The sequence below is a fragment of the Mustela nigripes genome, chromosome 1 (genome assembly GCF_022355385.1).
Source record: "Mustela nigripes isolate SB6536 chromosome 1, MUSNIG.SB6536, whole genome shotgun sequence".
Classification (NCBI taxonomy): domain Eukaryota; kingdom Metazoa; phylum Chordata; class Mammalia; order Carnivora; family Mustelidae; genus Mustela; species Mustela nigripes.
The window spans coordinates 89,169,983-89,185,235 of record NC_081557.1 but is presented as its reverse complement, the minus strand read 5'-3'; the positions used below and the strand labels follow the sequence as shown (position 1 = coordinate 89,185,235).

General features: G+C 58.5%; 1 protein-coding gene across 7 annotated transcripts in view; it reads left to right on the top strand.

Moving 5' to 3' along the window:
• Nucleotides 1–2,884: 2,884 nt before the first annotated feature.
• GRIK4 (glutamate ionotropic receptor kainate type subunit 4) overlaps nt 2,885–15,253 on the top strand; it is a 410,580-nt gene continuing 398,211 nt past the window's right edge. For 6 of the 7 annotated variants that reach the window (XM_059415269.1, XM_059415287.1, XM_059415233.1 and 3 more), the window contains exon 1: nt 2,886–3,059. The gene's annotated coding sequence lies outside the window, so the exon portion shown is untranslated. Of the gene's footprint in view, nt 3,060–15,253 lie in introns of all 7 variants that reach the window. The other variant, XM_059415278.1, reaches the window with a different exon arrangement.

Here is a 15,253-nt window from a genome sequence, read left to right as displayed (position 1 = left end):
GGCAGTGGTGCGCGATGCGTGGGCTGACACGCTGTGCCGAGGTGTGTTGGACTCAGTTTTACTTTATAGGCCACATGGGGTCATGAAACGGTTTTAAGTGGAGATGCTAAGCAGTCATGTTCGTTTTAGATCCCTCACTTGGGCAGCCATTTGTGGGGTGCTAGGGGGCCGATCTGAAGGCAGGGACATCTGTTAGAGGCTGCAGCTAAGAAGTGGTGACAGGGGGACACCTGGGTGGCTCAGCTGGTTGGGTGGCTGCCTTCGGCTCAGGTCATGATCCCAGCGTCCTGGGATCAAGTCCCACATCGGGCTCCCTGCTCAGCGGGGAGCCTGCTTCTCCCTCTGCCTCTGCCTACCACTCTGTCTGCTTGTGCTCACTCTCGCTCCTCTCTCTCTCTGACAAATAAGTAAATAAAATCTTTAAAAAACAAAACAAAACAAAAAAAAAAAAAAAAAAAAAGAAGTGGTGACAGGGGGATGGCATGACCCCCGAGGTCAAGCATGCAAAAGTCACGTGGTCACTGGAGGCCTCAGTTGGCCCTACCGATGCAGTGGGCTCGCTAGGCACTTGTGATGAGCCTTCACAGGGACCTTTGGAAAAGATGGTCAGTAAAGTTAAGATCACGTGTTCTTTGCTGACAAAGGAGGAAGAAGCTATCAATAAACGTGGGAAAACAGACTCCTTCCTGTGCACTCCAGCCCCCAAAGAACTCAGATCCACAAGACTCCCTCATGGTGCGCAGGCACTGCTGAACCCTGGCTGGGACAGATGTTTCAGTTGAGGAGTTCGGGGGGGGGGGAGCCCCATTTCCCAGCTCCTCGGGAATCCCCCAAATGGTCTGGACTGACCTCCGCAGCCCATCCCCAACCCCAGCTGAGCTGGGGAACTTAGCCTGTCTGGAATCAAGTTCTGAGGGACAAGTGGCACTGACATTCAGGAAAAAAGAATGCGGAGAGCAGTGAGTACTCCAGACCGCTCATCAGCTGAGAGCAGAAGAAGGGAGGTTGTTGTCCCTTCACAAACCCCAGCATGGGGCTGCCGGTGGGCTTTTCTGGCCCTGCCACCCACCCCCTGACTTGTAGAGGGACCCTTGCTTCTAGGGTTAGAGCCCTGAGGGGCAAGACAGACTCATCCTTGCAGGAAAGGGAGAAACGGGGGCTACCTCAGACCCATCAGCAATGTGTCTGACCTTGTCCAAAGCTCCTTCCCGCCTCCTTGGTTAATAGGATGAGCTCACCAGGCAAAAGAATAAGATGAAGAGTTTCACTCAGTATTTTTTCTCCCAAGCCCTTAAGCTTCTATGGTCTTACTGATCTTACATTGTTCCTGGAAAAGGGGCCCCGGGAACCATGCTTGGAATTTCACAGTTGGAGGTCCTTCTAGAGATTATTTAGTTTGCTTTTCTTGTGTTTAGAGATGTGGAAACGGAAGCAGAGGGTCTTGAAGTCTCTTGCATCAGATCCCAGGGATCCCTCCAGTGTACTTTCTGCTGGGCTCAGGGCAGTCCTTCTGCCCATTTGGCAAATGACACCCAGACTGAGGGACTAGAGCTGGAATTAGAACTTCCTTCTGTGTAGCCTGTTCACCCCTGTGGCCTGCTTTGCCAGCTTCCTCCTCTGCGGAAGGGGACCAGTTTCACTTTGCCAATTGATGTGAAGGTGATTGGAAAGACAGTGTGTACCTGCTGTTGTCGTGGTACACAGTTGGTGCTAAATAATGTCCTCCCTAGGGAGCATGATCCCGGCCAGCGTGGGGAGGTGGGGGATGGGAAGTTGTGAGCCACACTGCTGCCTGCAGTCTGGGTGGCAGGGAGGTGGCAAGGGCCGGCGGCCAACCCTCTGTGGGGAGTGCCATGCCAGCCAGTGTTCTGTCCCTTCAAGCCTGAGACCCAACCGCCAAGGCTGAGAACAAACTGTTCACCGAGGGTCCCATCAGGCTGTGGATGTGGGGGCTGCAGCCCCGCGGGCAGGAGGGCTCTGTGATCGGTTCGGTTGTCAGCCAAGACCAACGTGTGTGGTGGAAAAGAGGGACCGATGTTTGCGGACCTCACAGGGCCTTGGACCTCCTTCCCCAGCCTCCTCCTGGGCGCAGCTGCGCTGTAGCAAACAGAGCACCGACTGCGTGTCAGACGGCTTGGTTGCCCTCCCGGTCCTGCCTCTCGCTACCTCGCTCACTTGGGGCCCTGGGCTCTGGGCTGGACTGTGCTCCTCTCTTGGCCTTGGGGTCCTCATCCGTTATACGAGGAGATAGTTCCTCCCAAGATGTTTGTTCTCATCAAACAGCGCCCTGGAACCCAGGCGCGGGGTCTCTCTGGCTTTCTGGTACAATTCGCTTTCCCGTCCCCGCACGGAGTCTCCAGCTCCCCGTCTTCGCCGCCGCCCGGCCGCAGTCTCTGGCAACCCCGCACGCTCGTCCCCCGCGCGGTTCCCCCAAGCCCCACAAGGGGGCGCCCTTTGCCCGCCGAAGCCGGCCGGGCTGTAACTCCGGGGGCCGGGACCGACTGCCCCCTCGCGCCGGGCGGTGCGGGCCGTGCCCGGGTGCCTCCCCCCCACCCGCCTCCAGGGCACTACACCGCAGCGCCCGCCTCTCGTCCCGCGGCCGTCCAGCTCCGCGCGCCCCTCGCGCCCCGGCCCCGGCCTCCCGCTCGGCCTCGGCCCCGGCCCCCCCGGGGCGGCGTCAAGTTTGCCTCCGGCCGCCCGGCCCCGCTGCCGGCCCGCTCCTCCTGCGCCTCGGCTCTGGGGCGCGCCGGACGAGGCCCCCCAGCCGGCGCCCGGGGTGTGCGGGCTGCCGGCCACCCGGCCCCGAAGGGGCGCCCCCCCGGCCGGCGTGCGCGGGCCGCCGCAGTTCCAGCGCTGGCCGCCGGGCGGCGCCCCGTGCCTCGGCCGCGCTCCTCCCGCGCTGCCCGCTCCCCGCTCGCTCGCAGCCGGACACAGACTGCCTTCAGCTGCCGGCGGATCGCGCTGGGGCCGCCGCGGCTGCTGCGGAAGCAGGGAGAACCGGAAAACAACAGCCCGGCGGCCCGGCCCCAGCTCAGCCCCCGGCGTGCGGAGCCGCCCAGGTAAGGGCAGGGCCCGCCGCGGCGCCCCCCAGCCCGCCTCTTGGGCTGCCCCCGGCGCCCCTCGCGTCCCGGCCGCGCGGGCCCCGCGCGCGCCCCCTCCCGCGCCCGTCCCCCCGACTTCTGACGTCTCTGCCTCTCCGCTCCCCCGGGGCCGCTGCCCCGCACCCTTCCCTGCCCCCCGCCCCCACCGCCTCCCCGGCGCCCTGCCTCCCTTCTCCCGCCTTCAGCCCGCCGGTCCCCTGCCCTCGGATCCCTGCGTCTCCCGGGCTCTGGACCCCATCGCTCCGCTCCCATAGTTCCTCCAGTCTCCATCCCCGTCTCTCTCCCTCCGCAGCCCTTCCCCGGGCTCGCGATCCTCCCGCGCTGGTCCTCCCCTTCCCCTGTGCAACTCCCCGCCCTGCCTCTGCCCCCTGCAGGGATGCCGGCCCCTGCCCGCAGCCGGTGCGCTCCCCCAGCCGCCGTCACCCCTGCTTCCCGCCCGGCCCCGGCTGCTCTGCCCCATCCCGGCGCAGCCCCGGAGCCCACGAGGCCCCCCTCCCTCTTTGCTCGCTGCCATCTGCCTCCGCTGCCCCCTGCCCCTGCGCTGGACTCCGGCCACCACCACACCCCCACCCTCCACGCCGGGCTCGCTTCGGGGGACCGGCGTCCTATCAGAAATGACCCTCTTTCCCTGGACTCATGAGGCTCCCACCCACCTCACCCTAGTTCACCCGAGTGGGAAGTGAGGGAGAAACTCTGGAGACCTGCATTTGGGCGTGTGATGGGGGAGGGGGCTAAGGAGGAGGGGGGGAGGGGAGCTGATTGAGATTCTCTCCGGTGAGGACTGGCAGAGCGGTGAGCTGCTCAGACCTGGCCTGGGTGGAGGGCCGGCTTGCGACAGCTGGGACAGGGGTTTCAAGGCACTGAGAGCACCTGTGTCTCTTTCCCTGGCTCCCTGGAGCTGAAGAAAGTGAGAGAGGAGGAGCCGGAGCCCGGGGAGAGTTGGCCAGTGGGCGGGGGCGGCGGCGGTGGGGGGCTGGGCCAGGGCCCTCTGGCCAGCCGGCCTGCCTGGCAGTGGTGGGGCGCTGCGGCCCGAGCTTCTCCCCCGCTGGACCTTTGGTTGCACAGCTTTTGGCATCTCTACTTTACGCTGCCATCTTCCTCCTGGTGCTGTTGTCTGGTGATGCCAGGAGGTGCCACCTCCCTGCCTCCCTCCAGTGGCTCTCCTGGGCATGTCTCCCAAGGGCCTGGGTTGTCTGGAAAGAAGAGGGGAGCTCTGGGCAAGGCCGGGGCCCCTCCAATACCAGACAGAATGGTCCTGGGGGCTGGCCCGGAGTGCGGAGCCCTGCTAGGAGCAGAGAGGTACCCTCACTTAAGCTCCCGGTGGGTCACCTGGGTGACAGTGACACTTCCAGGAGCACCTGCCAACGGCTGGCATCCCCTATGACAGAGGCTGTCTGGGTTGGCAGTGGACATCGGAGAGAGCAGTGTGGTCCTGCTTTGTCCCCCGAGTGTCTGTGCTCCTGTGATCTGGCGCGAGGGGCCTAGGGAGGTCAGCTGGGTTCCGCACCCCCCATCCACCCCCAGCCTGGGAAGGAAGCCCCAGGAACTCCACTGGGCATCGTCAGGCCGGTTGTATTTGCTGAAGCTGCAGCCCATGCCTCATCATTAATCAGGTTTATTATTTTCCTCACTGGCTGGATGTGTTCCTCAAGGTCGCGACCCTTTGGAGAGTTAATCTAATATGCACACATTACAGTGTCTGGGTTTGTTTAATTTTCCGTATTTTGTTCATTTCTTGCGGAGCGAGACTTCCATGGGGAGCTGTGGCCCGGGCTTGCCCACCAGCCTCCTGCCCGCCTGGCTGGCTCTATCCCCTAGCCCTCCTCCGGGCCTGCCACCTGAGACCAGAGGCAAGGCTGGTCCCTGGAGGTCTTGGCAGTGCCTGGTGGGGAAGGCGGGGTAGTGAGTGGAGGGGCACCGGGGAGGACATTCTGGCTTTTCTTTGTTTATTTCCCCCCCCCCCCAGGCGTCTTGATCATTGGCTGACATTTTCATCAGCACCAAAAGTTCTTCCCAGAGCCTGGGTCTGTGTCCCGGTCTGGCTTTCCAGTTTGGTTTTCCCCGAGGATGGAGAGGAACTTTGGAGGAGTGGGAGAGAAGTGGGGGCCGTCATGAGGGGATGCGGGGGGGCTCCTGGAGAGTGGGTCTGAGCCAGACCTGATGGGAGGAAGGAGAACCTGTCCTGGGCGAGGGGAGACACTGCTGGAAAAGCAGAGGAGTGGGGTGGCAGGGGCGGGTGCTGTGCGGCTGGTGGGGGGTAGGCCGTGGCAGGGAGTGTGTGGGAAGAAAGCCTCTGCCGCTACTTCTGCAGAGTACGAATCCCTTATGTGTGTGATGAACGCCGCAGTTTTCCAAATGCTTTTTAGGAGAATTACTTCATCTGATCTCTACGAGGGCCCTACAAGCATCTCATCTGCACTGTCGCCCTCTAAGGAGGGATCACTGGTTCCCCCAGGTTCTGAGATCCGGAGAGCTTAGGTGACCTGCCCAAGGCTCTGCGGCCACACAGGAGGGCTCCGGACTCCAAGCCCAGTGCTCGGGTCTTGCTACTTGTTGCTGGAGAAGGTCTCTGCTGCTCGGCCCTCCCTCTCCCTGTCCCGAGCTTCATTTCACCTTCACCTTCTCTAGGGTCAGCGCCACACTTTCCCCTCCCCGTGGGGGCTGGCTGGTGGTCCCCACTGCCTTCCCCACCAAGGTCTTGAATCTGGCTAATTCTTGGCTCTGCATTCTCAGCCCTAGACTGGGGGCTTCTGCACATGGCGGGGGTGTGGGGGAGGCATGAGGGAGGAGGATGTCCCGCCGGCCCCGTGCTTCCTCTTAACTGCCTCCCACAGAGAGTTCCAGGTTATTCCAGACACTGGTCTGGAAACCGCAGACCCCTAGGCTCTGTCTTCCTCCTCTGTCTCCCCCACCCAACTCCTGGGCGCCTTATCCCTTTGGTGTTCAGTTCTTTCCAGCGCTTTTGCTACCTGGCCTGACCTTTCCTTTAGTACTGCTACTGCCCCATGCTGGACTCAGCCCCTGGGTGATGGGGACACAGGCTCCTCCGTGGGTGGCCTGTGGGCTCTATGTCCAGGCACCCTGCTGCCACACCTGCTTTCCCAGAAAGATGGCATTTGTAATGCGTTGTGACCAGGTCTCAGGAGCCTCAGGGCTGTCTCCCCCCCACACCCCGCAACTCCTGGACTCGGTTCCGTGGGGGTAGCTGGAGTTTACGGGCCTCCTCCTGTGGCCATGCTTTAGGCCTCTGGACCTGATCCCCCTCTCTGCCCCACCTGCCCTCGCCCCAGGCTAAGGGACGGGCAGATCCGGCTTCCTGTCTTCTTGTCACTCTCTGGGTGACTTTGAACAAACTGCTTAACCTCTCTCAGCCTCATTTGTCTCACCTGTAAAATGGGGACCATCTCCCCTGCCCGAGAGGCTAGTTGTCAGCATGGCTCTGTTTGTGTGGGCACGTGATCTGTCAATGGGAAGGCCACATGGAGGGCTCCTGTCACCCTGCCTCCTTGGGGTGATCTGTTGGTCTCCCTGCCCAGAAGGCAGGTCCCTTGAGGAGCAAGGCCTTTGCCTGGTGCCTGAAGTTTGTCCTTCCGTGCCCCGGTTTTCCGCACCCGTGCACCGGCCCCTGCTTATAGAGGGAGTGGAAGAAATAGTTGTTGCTTGATGATAACATTTGGTTACATAAAATAGGGTATGCCTTACACTGAACAAACCCAACACGAAAAAGCAATTTATGCCACGGTAGCAGGCCAAGGTAAATCGTGGGAAGGAAGGAGGGAATCGGTTTAGCACCGCACACGCCGCTCATTGCACAGTCACCCCAGCTCCATGTTTACGGATGAGGAAAGGGGGCCTACAGGGAGCCCTTCTGAGCCCCGCCATGGTCCGGGGAGCACTCCAGAACCCCCCCTTCCTTCCCTCATACGTGGGCTTAAAAATGGGAGGGAGAAGCCTCCTTATGGAAAGATCTGATACAGGTTTTCTTGGAACAACTCAACACCTCAGTCATTTACATAAGCAGCGTTTGGGTCTTTGGGGGGTCCTCAGTGAGGCAGGGCTTAGCGAAGCAGGTTAAGGATTTGGGGGGCAGCACAGGAGGATGCCCCCTGGATGGGACTAGGAGGGGTGCGGTGGATGTGCTCAGGCTGCCGTGGATGCTGGCGGTCTGATGGGGCTGGAGGTCAGTGAGGACGGGGAAGGACTTAGCCGGTGAGGAGGGCTGCCTGGGCGGAGTGGGGGGGACAGGGGTGGCCTGAGGGGTGGGTGATGTGTGGGGACAGACTGAGGGGTCCTGTCTTCGGGGAGTCAGGGTGGCAGGCATAGGGTAGAGCTAACAATTCAAGAGGACCTTGAAAGCCAAAGAGAAGAGGTTCACTGGCTGCCTGGGGCTTGGGGGGTGTGGAGCCTCCTGGGCAGGCCGATGAGTGAGGGCTCAGAGAGGGCTTGAGGGCTGGGGGCACTGGCAGCAGGGGAGGGGTGCATTTGAGTGGCATTTCCAAGGAACAGCAGAACGTGAGGACAGATTGGAAATAGCAGACGAGGCAGCAGAAAGTGTCGCCGAGAACTTAGAGATTTGGAGCCCTGGAGGCTCCCCAGGATGGTAATGCCACTTTAGAAACGGGGAAGCCAGAAGGGGAAGCAGGCCTGAGGGAAAGCCGAGGAGTGTGTTCCCAGAAGTGCTGGGAGGCAGGTGTGGGCCCGGGAGCATTTGGGGAGGGAGCCTGGGTGGCCCGTGGACTCCTGCTAGAAGTTGCTCCCCGGTCTGTTGCCTCCAGGGGCCCCCTGGGCTGAGCTTCCCTCCAGACACGTTCACAGGGGTGTCCCCAGTGCCATGCCCTGGGCAGGTGCTAAATAAATATTTGTCTTATTAAAATGGCCCCAAGTCATGTTTAACAAATGTTTGTTACTGAAATTCCTGGTGGAACATGGTGGGTGAGGAGGGGACTGGAAGACTGCGGGGGACCTCCGGCGTCCGGGAATGGGGTGTCTTGGGGCTCCCCCCGCCATCAGAATCCAGGCTACTTCTTGCTGCCTCAGTTTATTCTTTGTGACCTCTGTCATCTCAGGCATATGACACACTCGATCTCAGGGACAGAGTCTCGGGCAGGCTCCCTGGCAAAGGGAGGGGGTGCGGGGGGGCGGGCACGACCCCCACGACAGGGCACCACAGCGGCGGCCTGGGAGAGGGACTGTGGAGTAAACATATGTTTAGAATTAGAGTTTAAGGGCCGGAGTTAAAGAAGAGGATTTAATAGAATGAGAAATCAATAGCCCAGAGGAGGTTAAGATGTGTAAGTGAGAGCCTGGCTACAAGGTGCACTTAATAAAAAAGAAAATTTTAAGAAGAGCGGAGGACGGCTCCACGCTGCGGGGCAGCTAGGGCAGTTGCTGCCATCCAGCCCGGAGGCTCCTGGGTAGGGAGACTGGGTTTCAGGAGTGTAGTTCGGCTGTCCCCTTTTGGGGGCTGCTGTCTGTCTTTCTGGGTGGCCGGGGTGCGACACTCCTGTCCCTCCCCCAGAGGCTGTGTGGGGTCGTGGTCGGCCACAGCTGGCTCAGATTGCGCAGGATTCAAGTCCCGGCTCCTGCAGCTGTCCAGCTGTGAGCTAAGGACCATAATAGTGGCCAAAGGAACCCTCAGCAGGTGACGGAGCACCCGCGAATGGTCACAGTTGTCGCTGTTACAAGTACGATTACGTTTTCATCTTCACAGAGTCTCTCCTAGCCCCGTTCGGCTCATCCGCCGCTGCGGAATGCTGTCCCTGGCGAGGCTGGTGAGACCGTGGGAACTGGGTGCGGCCCTGTGGGCCTCAATGTGGTTAAGTCACTTGGTCCAAGTTGCAAGGTGGGCAGTGGCAGAGCTGGAGTGTCAGCCCAGGGCTCCAGGCTCCCTGGCCTGTATCCCTTCTGGGGGGCTTTGTGGCCCTCCACACAGGAGTGAGAGGACAGGCAAAGAGAGACGTCTGTAACCCACGTGGTCCTATCTTGGCATCCGAACAAATTCGGGTTGGTACTGACCGGGAACACCTTAGTTCTCTAAGGCGCTTAGACCAGGAGCCCCTCATGGTCAACGAAATGGCCTGTGTGTTTGTGTCTGGGGATAAGCTCACATTGTAGGTAAATGCAGTAAATATTTGTTAAGTGGACAGATTAGTTGACAGCAACAATTCCTATGGCCATGATAATGGCGAGTATTTTTCAGATGCCTCTCCTGTACCAAACACGACACAAAGTACTTTCTATATAGTAACTTCGCTTATCCCCTTACTAACTTTAAGCTTTGGGATACGGTTTATGGTACTATGATTAGTTTAGGTTCTACTTAGCCTTCTGTTATACCCATTTCACAGGCAGGGAGGCTGAGATTCGGGGAGATGATTCATTAGCCTAAAGTCCCATAGCTGGTAAGAAGCAGAGTTGGAATTTGTACCCAGGCGGTCCAATTTAAAAAAATACATATTTTCTTGTTATTAAGTAAACTCTCTCCCCAGCACAGGGCTCAAACTCACGACCCTTAGATCAAGAGTTGGGTGTTCTACCAGCTGAGCCAGCTGGCGCCCTCACTGTCCTGTTCCTCATCTCATAGGCAGGGAGGCCAGGCACGGGGGGCGCACAGACCTTCCACACACTCTCTGGCTTGTCTTTCCTTGACCTGATTTCTTTGACCTCCCGAGAGAGCGGTCACTGGTACTACTGGGGAATCAGGGAAAGGCTTCCCTTCTCAGAGCTCCTGCGCGGGCCCTGAATCATGGGCCAGTCTCTTCCCCCACAGAGGCCATCCAGACGAGAGCCGGGGTGGAAGCTGGAATGAGGCCGACAGGAACCGCGGAGGAGACTCTCTCATGACATGCAAAGTTTGAGGATTGGTGGCACTCGGGGGACACGTGGCTCCTTGAGGTTGCAGCAGTCCTGCCCTGTCTGGACCATTCCTTCCAGTGCACCGGGGTCCAGCCGGCTGGCGTGCGAGGCTGCCTGCATCATCAGTTGGGGGGTCTCGCTGGGGTCTTGGACTCTCAGAGGCATGACGGGGTAGCTCTGGAAGAAATCTGTTGGGACACTCCTGTCACAGTGGTGCTTTTTCATCTTCCCAGCATCTTCCTTGGCCTCGTTGTGTTCATACGATCACGACAGAATGTCCCCAGCAAGGTTGGTGATGGGATAGGAATTCGGGGATGTCTTTCTGGAGGCAGCAGAGACTTTTTCCGAGCTAGAGAAGACTGGAGTGGACGTAGGGAGGGCCAGAAGGGACCCCCTGGAGTCCTTTCCTGAGGGTGGCTCTGGAGTTTCTCACCAGCTGTTTGCTGCTCCTGAGTTTCCATCAGACAATTAGCCCTTATGCTGAAGCCGCTAATGCCACTTCCTGGTGGGTATCCCATATTCAGCGCTTACAATATTCTTGATGATTTCGCCTTTGCCCCAAGGATCGCTCTCAGAGGTGGACAGAGCTGCTAGGTATGATCACCTCAGACTCCCAGAATTTCCATAACTAGCTGAAAACCAGTGTTTCTCTATTGAAGGCTTAGATTGGGATCCAGGAACCCTGCCCCCTGCCAGGGGCTCTTCTGAAGGTGCCTTCTGAAGGTCACCCGTGGTTCTTGCAAATAGTGGAGGCAGTGGTCCCTGGGCGCTCCTGCTCTTCCCAAGGTGGAGAATATTCCACACAATAAAGCAACGTTTGTCCAGAAATGATGATGCCTATTTTATTGCTGGGAAAAATGAAATCCAGGGAGGGCATTAAAAACCAGTCTTATCCCTGGACCGAACTTGAATGCATTCATTCAGCGTCCTACCTGACACTCTCCTCTTGTCTACACACAGAATACCCACCTAGTTATCCAGCCCCAGCTGTTACCTCTCCCCTTCCTCCTCTTCCTCCCCATCTTCTGAAAGCTGACTTTATTGAGCACCAATTACATTCTAGATGCTTTACATGTATTAAGTTGATCTACCGACAACCAACCCCAAGAGTGAACCGAGACCCAGAGAGGTCGTGTAGCTTTCTCAAGGTGACACACTAGAACATGGTAGAGCCAGGACGGAAATTTGGCTTCCCGGGCCATGTCCTTGACCACTCCCAAGGCAGCCGTGAATGAGGGAAGATGTGAGAACACCCAGCCCGCTGTCTGGCATACAGAAGGGGCTCAGGAAATGCTAGCGATTTTCTTCAAAAAATACCAGAAGATTTTTACCTTATTCCCAAGCCAAATCTCCTTCCCATGGGTCCTCATTCTGCACCCCTCCTGGGAACCCCATAAGGCACTCCTGCCCCCCTTCCTGTTCAGTCCTCGGGCTGTGAAGACACCTCATGAGCAGAAGCAAAGCCGGCATCCAGGCTCTTCCTCACTGGGTTTCTGTCCAAGACTCCCTCCCCCACACCAAATCCCTGGCTGGGAAGATGATGGGGGAGCTCAGAGAGGTCCGAAGCTAGGACTCATGTACAGGTAGTTGCCTGATCCTTGGCCACAGGGCTGTGCGGGCAGCTGCCACACATCCATCATAGGACACGTTTCCGGAGCACCTCTGGGGTTCCAGGCGCAGCCACGGGCTGGCACTGGGTGGGCGCACCCCATGGCTGGGCCCTTACACCATGCCCACACAGATCCGGAATCTGCCAGAGGCTACACTGGGTCTTGGGTCCTGGGGGTGGAGGGCTTAAGGCCTGCTCCTTTGGGCTCCTCTGAGGTCTCTGAGGCTAGATGATGCTGCAGCTACCCCCCGCCCCCCCGTGAGGGCCAGAAAGTTCAGGTGACCCAAATCTAGGAGTACAGAGTGGGCAACTAGATGGAGAAAGCTCCCCATTTATTTGAGCTAAAATAGCACCATCCCGTTCGCCTTTGAAAAGGGAGAGTCCTGCCAGAGTCCAAAGTAAATAGGCTGGAACATGCGGTCGGCAAGGTGGGGTGCAGATTGGAAGTAACAAGGCCATGGGCTCTGTAGGCAGCAGAGTCAGCTGAGAGAGCGCATGTCCCTCAGTACCGGCTGGCTGCTCTCTCTGCCCCTCTGCTCCTCTTTGGGGAGGGGGTTAGTCCTGGGGTGAGGGGGATGCTGGGGCCTGACATGCTGGGACGGAGCCAACCTCTGTCGCATGTTCCCAGGCCAGGAAGGGCTGCTGCTCTGTGTCCGTTGTCTTGTGTCAGTAAGCCCTGCCCAGGGGTTATTTGTTCCCTCTGACCTAGCAGTAACTGCCCAAACCCTCTCTGTGTCTTCTCCTCCGTGGCCTGTGCTTCTCCGAGGAGCCAGTAGGTGTCTCTGTTCAGCCTCCAGCCCCGAGCAGGGGAGGCACTGGAGCTACTCACCTAGGGGAGGGTCAGGCCACACTGATGCTGCGGGGAGGTCAGCAGAGGTCATCACATCTGTCTCTGCTGCACTGGCTCAAGGGCTGTCCGCTTCTCAGCTTTGCATTCTCAATGACTAGGACAGCCCCAGTACATAGTAGCTGCTCAATAAACATTTTGCGGCGTGGATGGCTGCGTCTGTGAGCTCCTTGTTGGCCGAGGCTGTGGATGGGGGAGCCCTCCGCTGTGCTGAGCCCTAGCTCTGGAAAGCAGGGATGGGCTGCTTTAAATCACAGATGTGGGCTGCCGAAGAGTCGGTTAGTTGTGTGGATCTCAAAAGACATTTTCTCCTCAGACCGGGGGGCGGGGGGGCGGGCGGTTAGTGTGACCTGTCATGAGGCAGAACAAGTACGAAAAGCAGCCTGGGTTCTGCCTGGACCTTGACCCTAGGTACACACTTCACACTGTCCTCAAACCCAGCTGAGCCCTGCATGAAGGGCCGGGGGGTGGGGGGACTAGACGGGGCTGTCTTAGTGAGAGCAGGGGTGGTACCCACGGGTAAGGGGCCCTGGCGTGAGATCAGAGTGGGGGTGCTGTGGCTCCTGTGAGTCGGGGGGAGGGGCCGTGGGAGCAGGGACCTCCAGACACCCTCCAGACACAGGGCCCCTGTGCACTCTGGAATTCAGGTACTTGCAAGTAGAGTCAGCGGGGCGGGAGGGCGGTGTGCAGGGAGGGGTGTGGGGAATGCAGGAAGAGGCTGCCTTTGTGTGGAGACCATGAAAAGGGGCCCAGGATCTAGGGGATGAGAGGAGGTCTTGTTTGATATTTCATGCCCTGGATCCCGGGCCCTGATCATGAGCCACGTGGAAGCACAGCCTCAGGGACTCTGGTCACCAGCTGCTGGCCATGGTCATCCGGGGCCACTGAGTCATCCCCACACACACCCCCTCCTGTGCCCATTTCTGCTGATGGGTGGCGGTGCCACAGGACTGAGCTGAGAGGGGTCTGCGGCCGAGTGTGGGCTCCTGGGACGGGGCCCAGTGCGCTCTGTGTGTGCTGTGGGCACTGGGCAGGATGAATTTGCCAAGTGAGATTTTGGCCGACCATCTCATTTTACAGATGGGGAAATTACTCAGAGAGGGGAGGCAGCTCACCCAAAGTCACACAGCTTGCAGAGTCGGGATTTCCCTGACCCCTGGTTTGTTCGGTCTCGTGCCTCTCTGACTTGCAAGGAGCTTCTTATCAAGCCAGGGGGCCCAGTGCCCTGCTTCCCTGCTCGCCCCACCTTTGGCTGGGGCCCTCCGCAGCTTCTAGCCAGCCCCCACCTGCCTGGGCAGGGTGTGGAATGATCCACAGAAGTAGGCCCTGCTCTCTGGGAGTCGTGACTCCAAACAGGGTATGGAGGAGGGCCGGGCAGAGGCGTCCCCCCCACCGGCTGGGGGAGGAGCGAATCAGTCACATCTAATAGAAGCCCATCTTAAATCATAAGGTGCTTCCTTTTTTTTTTTTAAGATCTTTTTTATTTATTTGAGATAGGGAGTGCAAGAGAGCTGAAGCCTGGGGGCAACGGCAGAGGGAGAAGCAGGAGAAGCAGACTCTCCCACTGAGCAGGGAGCCCAATGTAGGGCTCCATCCCAGGACCCTGGAATCATGACCTGAGCCAAAGGCAGACGCATAACCGGCAGAGCCACTCACGTGGCCCCAGAAAGTGCTTTCATTAGATCCTGTCTGACTTTATTTATATAAGACTCAGGAACAGGCAAGGTAATCTTTGGTGATGGAAATCAGGCTAGTAGCTTCCTCGGAAGGGGGCCCAGGGGGCCCTGGCCTGGGGACCACTGGGAACGCTTCATGTCTGGATCTGTGAACCCAGCGAATGGAAAGTTCCTTGGGCTCTTCGTGTGCGATGCATGTGCACTTTTCTTTTTTTTCGGGTTTTTTTTTTTCATTTTTCAGTTTGACTTTATTCATGTGTTTAAATATTTAAGATTAGTAAACATATCTATTTTATTTTTTTATTAATTTATTTATTTTCAGCCTAACAGTATTCATTATTTTTTCACCACACCCAGTGCTCCGTGCAATCCGTGCCCTCTATAATACCCACCACCTGGTACCCCGACCTCCCAACCCCCGCATGTGCACTTTTCTATACACATATCATATGGTCAATTTTAAAAGTTTTTAAAGTGGTTCTCATGGCTAGAGTCTGGTCACTCAGCAGAATGTCCCGGAGGAGAGCTAGAGTGACATTAATGGAAATAGCAGGTGGTGTTTGCTGGACACATTTTAGGCAGTGTTGCTCGTCATTCATGTGTATTTTCTCATTTAATCCTTATAACCAGCCTCATTTGACAGCACTTAGAGGAGGGACATAAATGGCCCAATGTCACACAGCCAGCCCCCAGCAGAGGCAGGCCCAGGCCAGGTCTGACTGCAGAGCCGGCCTTGTCGGCAGAGTACAGAGGCCTCCGGAGCTGCCCTGACCCCCTGGTCCATCTGCTTACGGTGGGGTTGGGGTGTGGAAAGCGGCGGGGAGCCTCCTGGACAGTGTTGTCTTGGCCACTCTGCTATGCCCGGTAGCTTGTGCCGGAATGTGCAAAACAGCCACAGCTGCCCGGCTGGTCCCAGTCTGGAGATGCCTCTAGAATGGAAGTGGATGGGCAGCAGGAGCCGGAAGGGAGGCAGTGTCCAGAGAGTCACAAGTGCTGCTGGTGCTGTAGGGGTCTCCGAGGGGCACTGCCGGCTGGTGGGGATGGGGCCCTGTGGAGGCTGGGGCGAGGGCAGATGATGAAAGCCTCCAGGGCAGATCCCTGCCAGGTAAAAGAGGGAAAACCAATATTTCTCCCAGCAGCGGGGGGGGGGGGGGGGGGGGGGGGG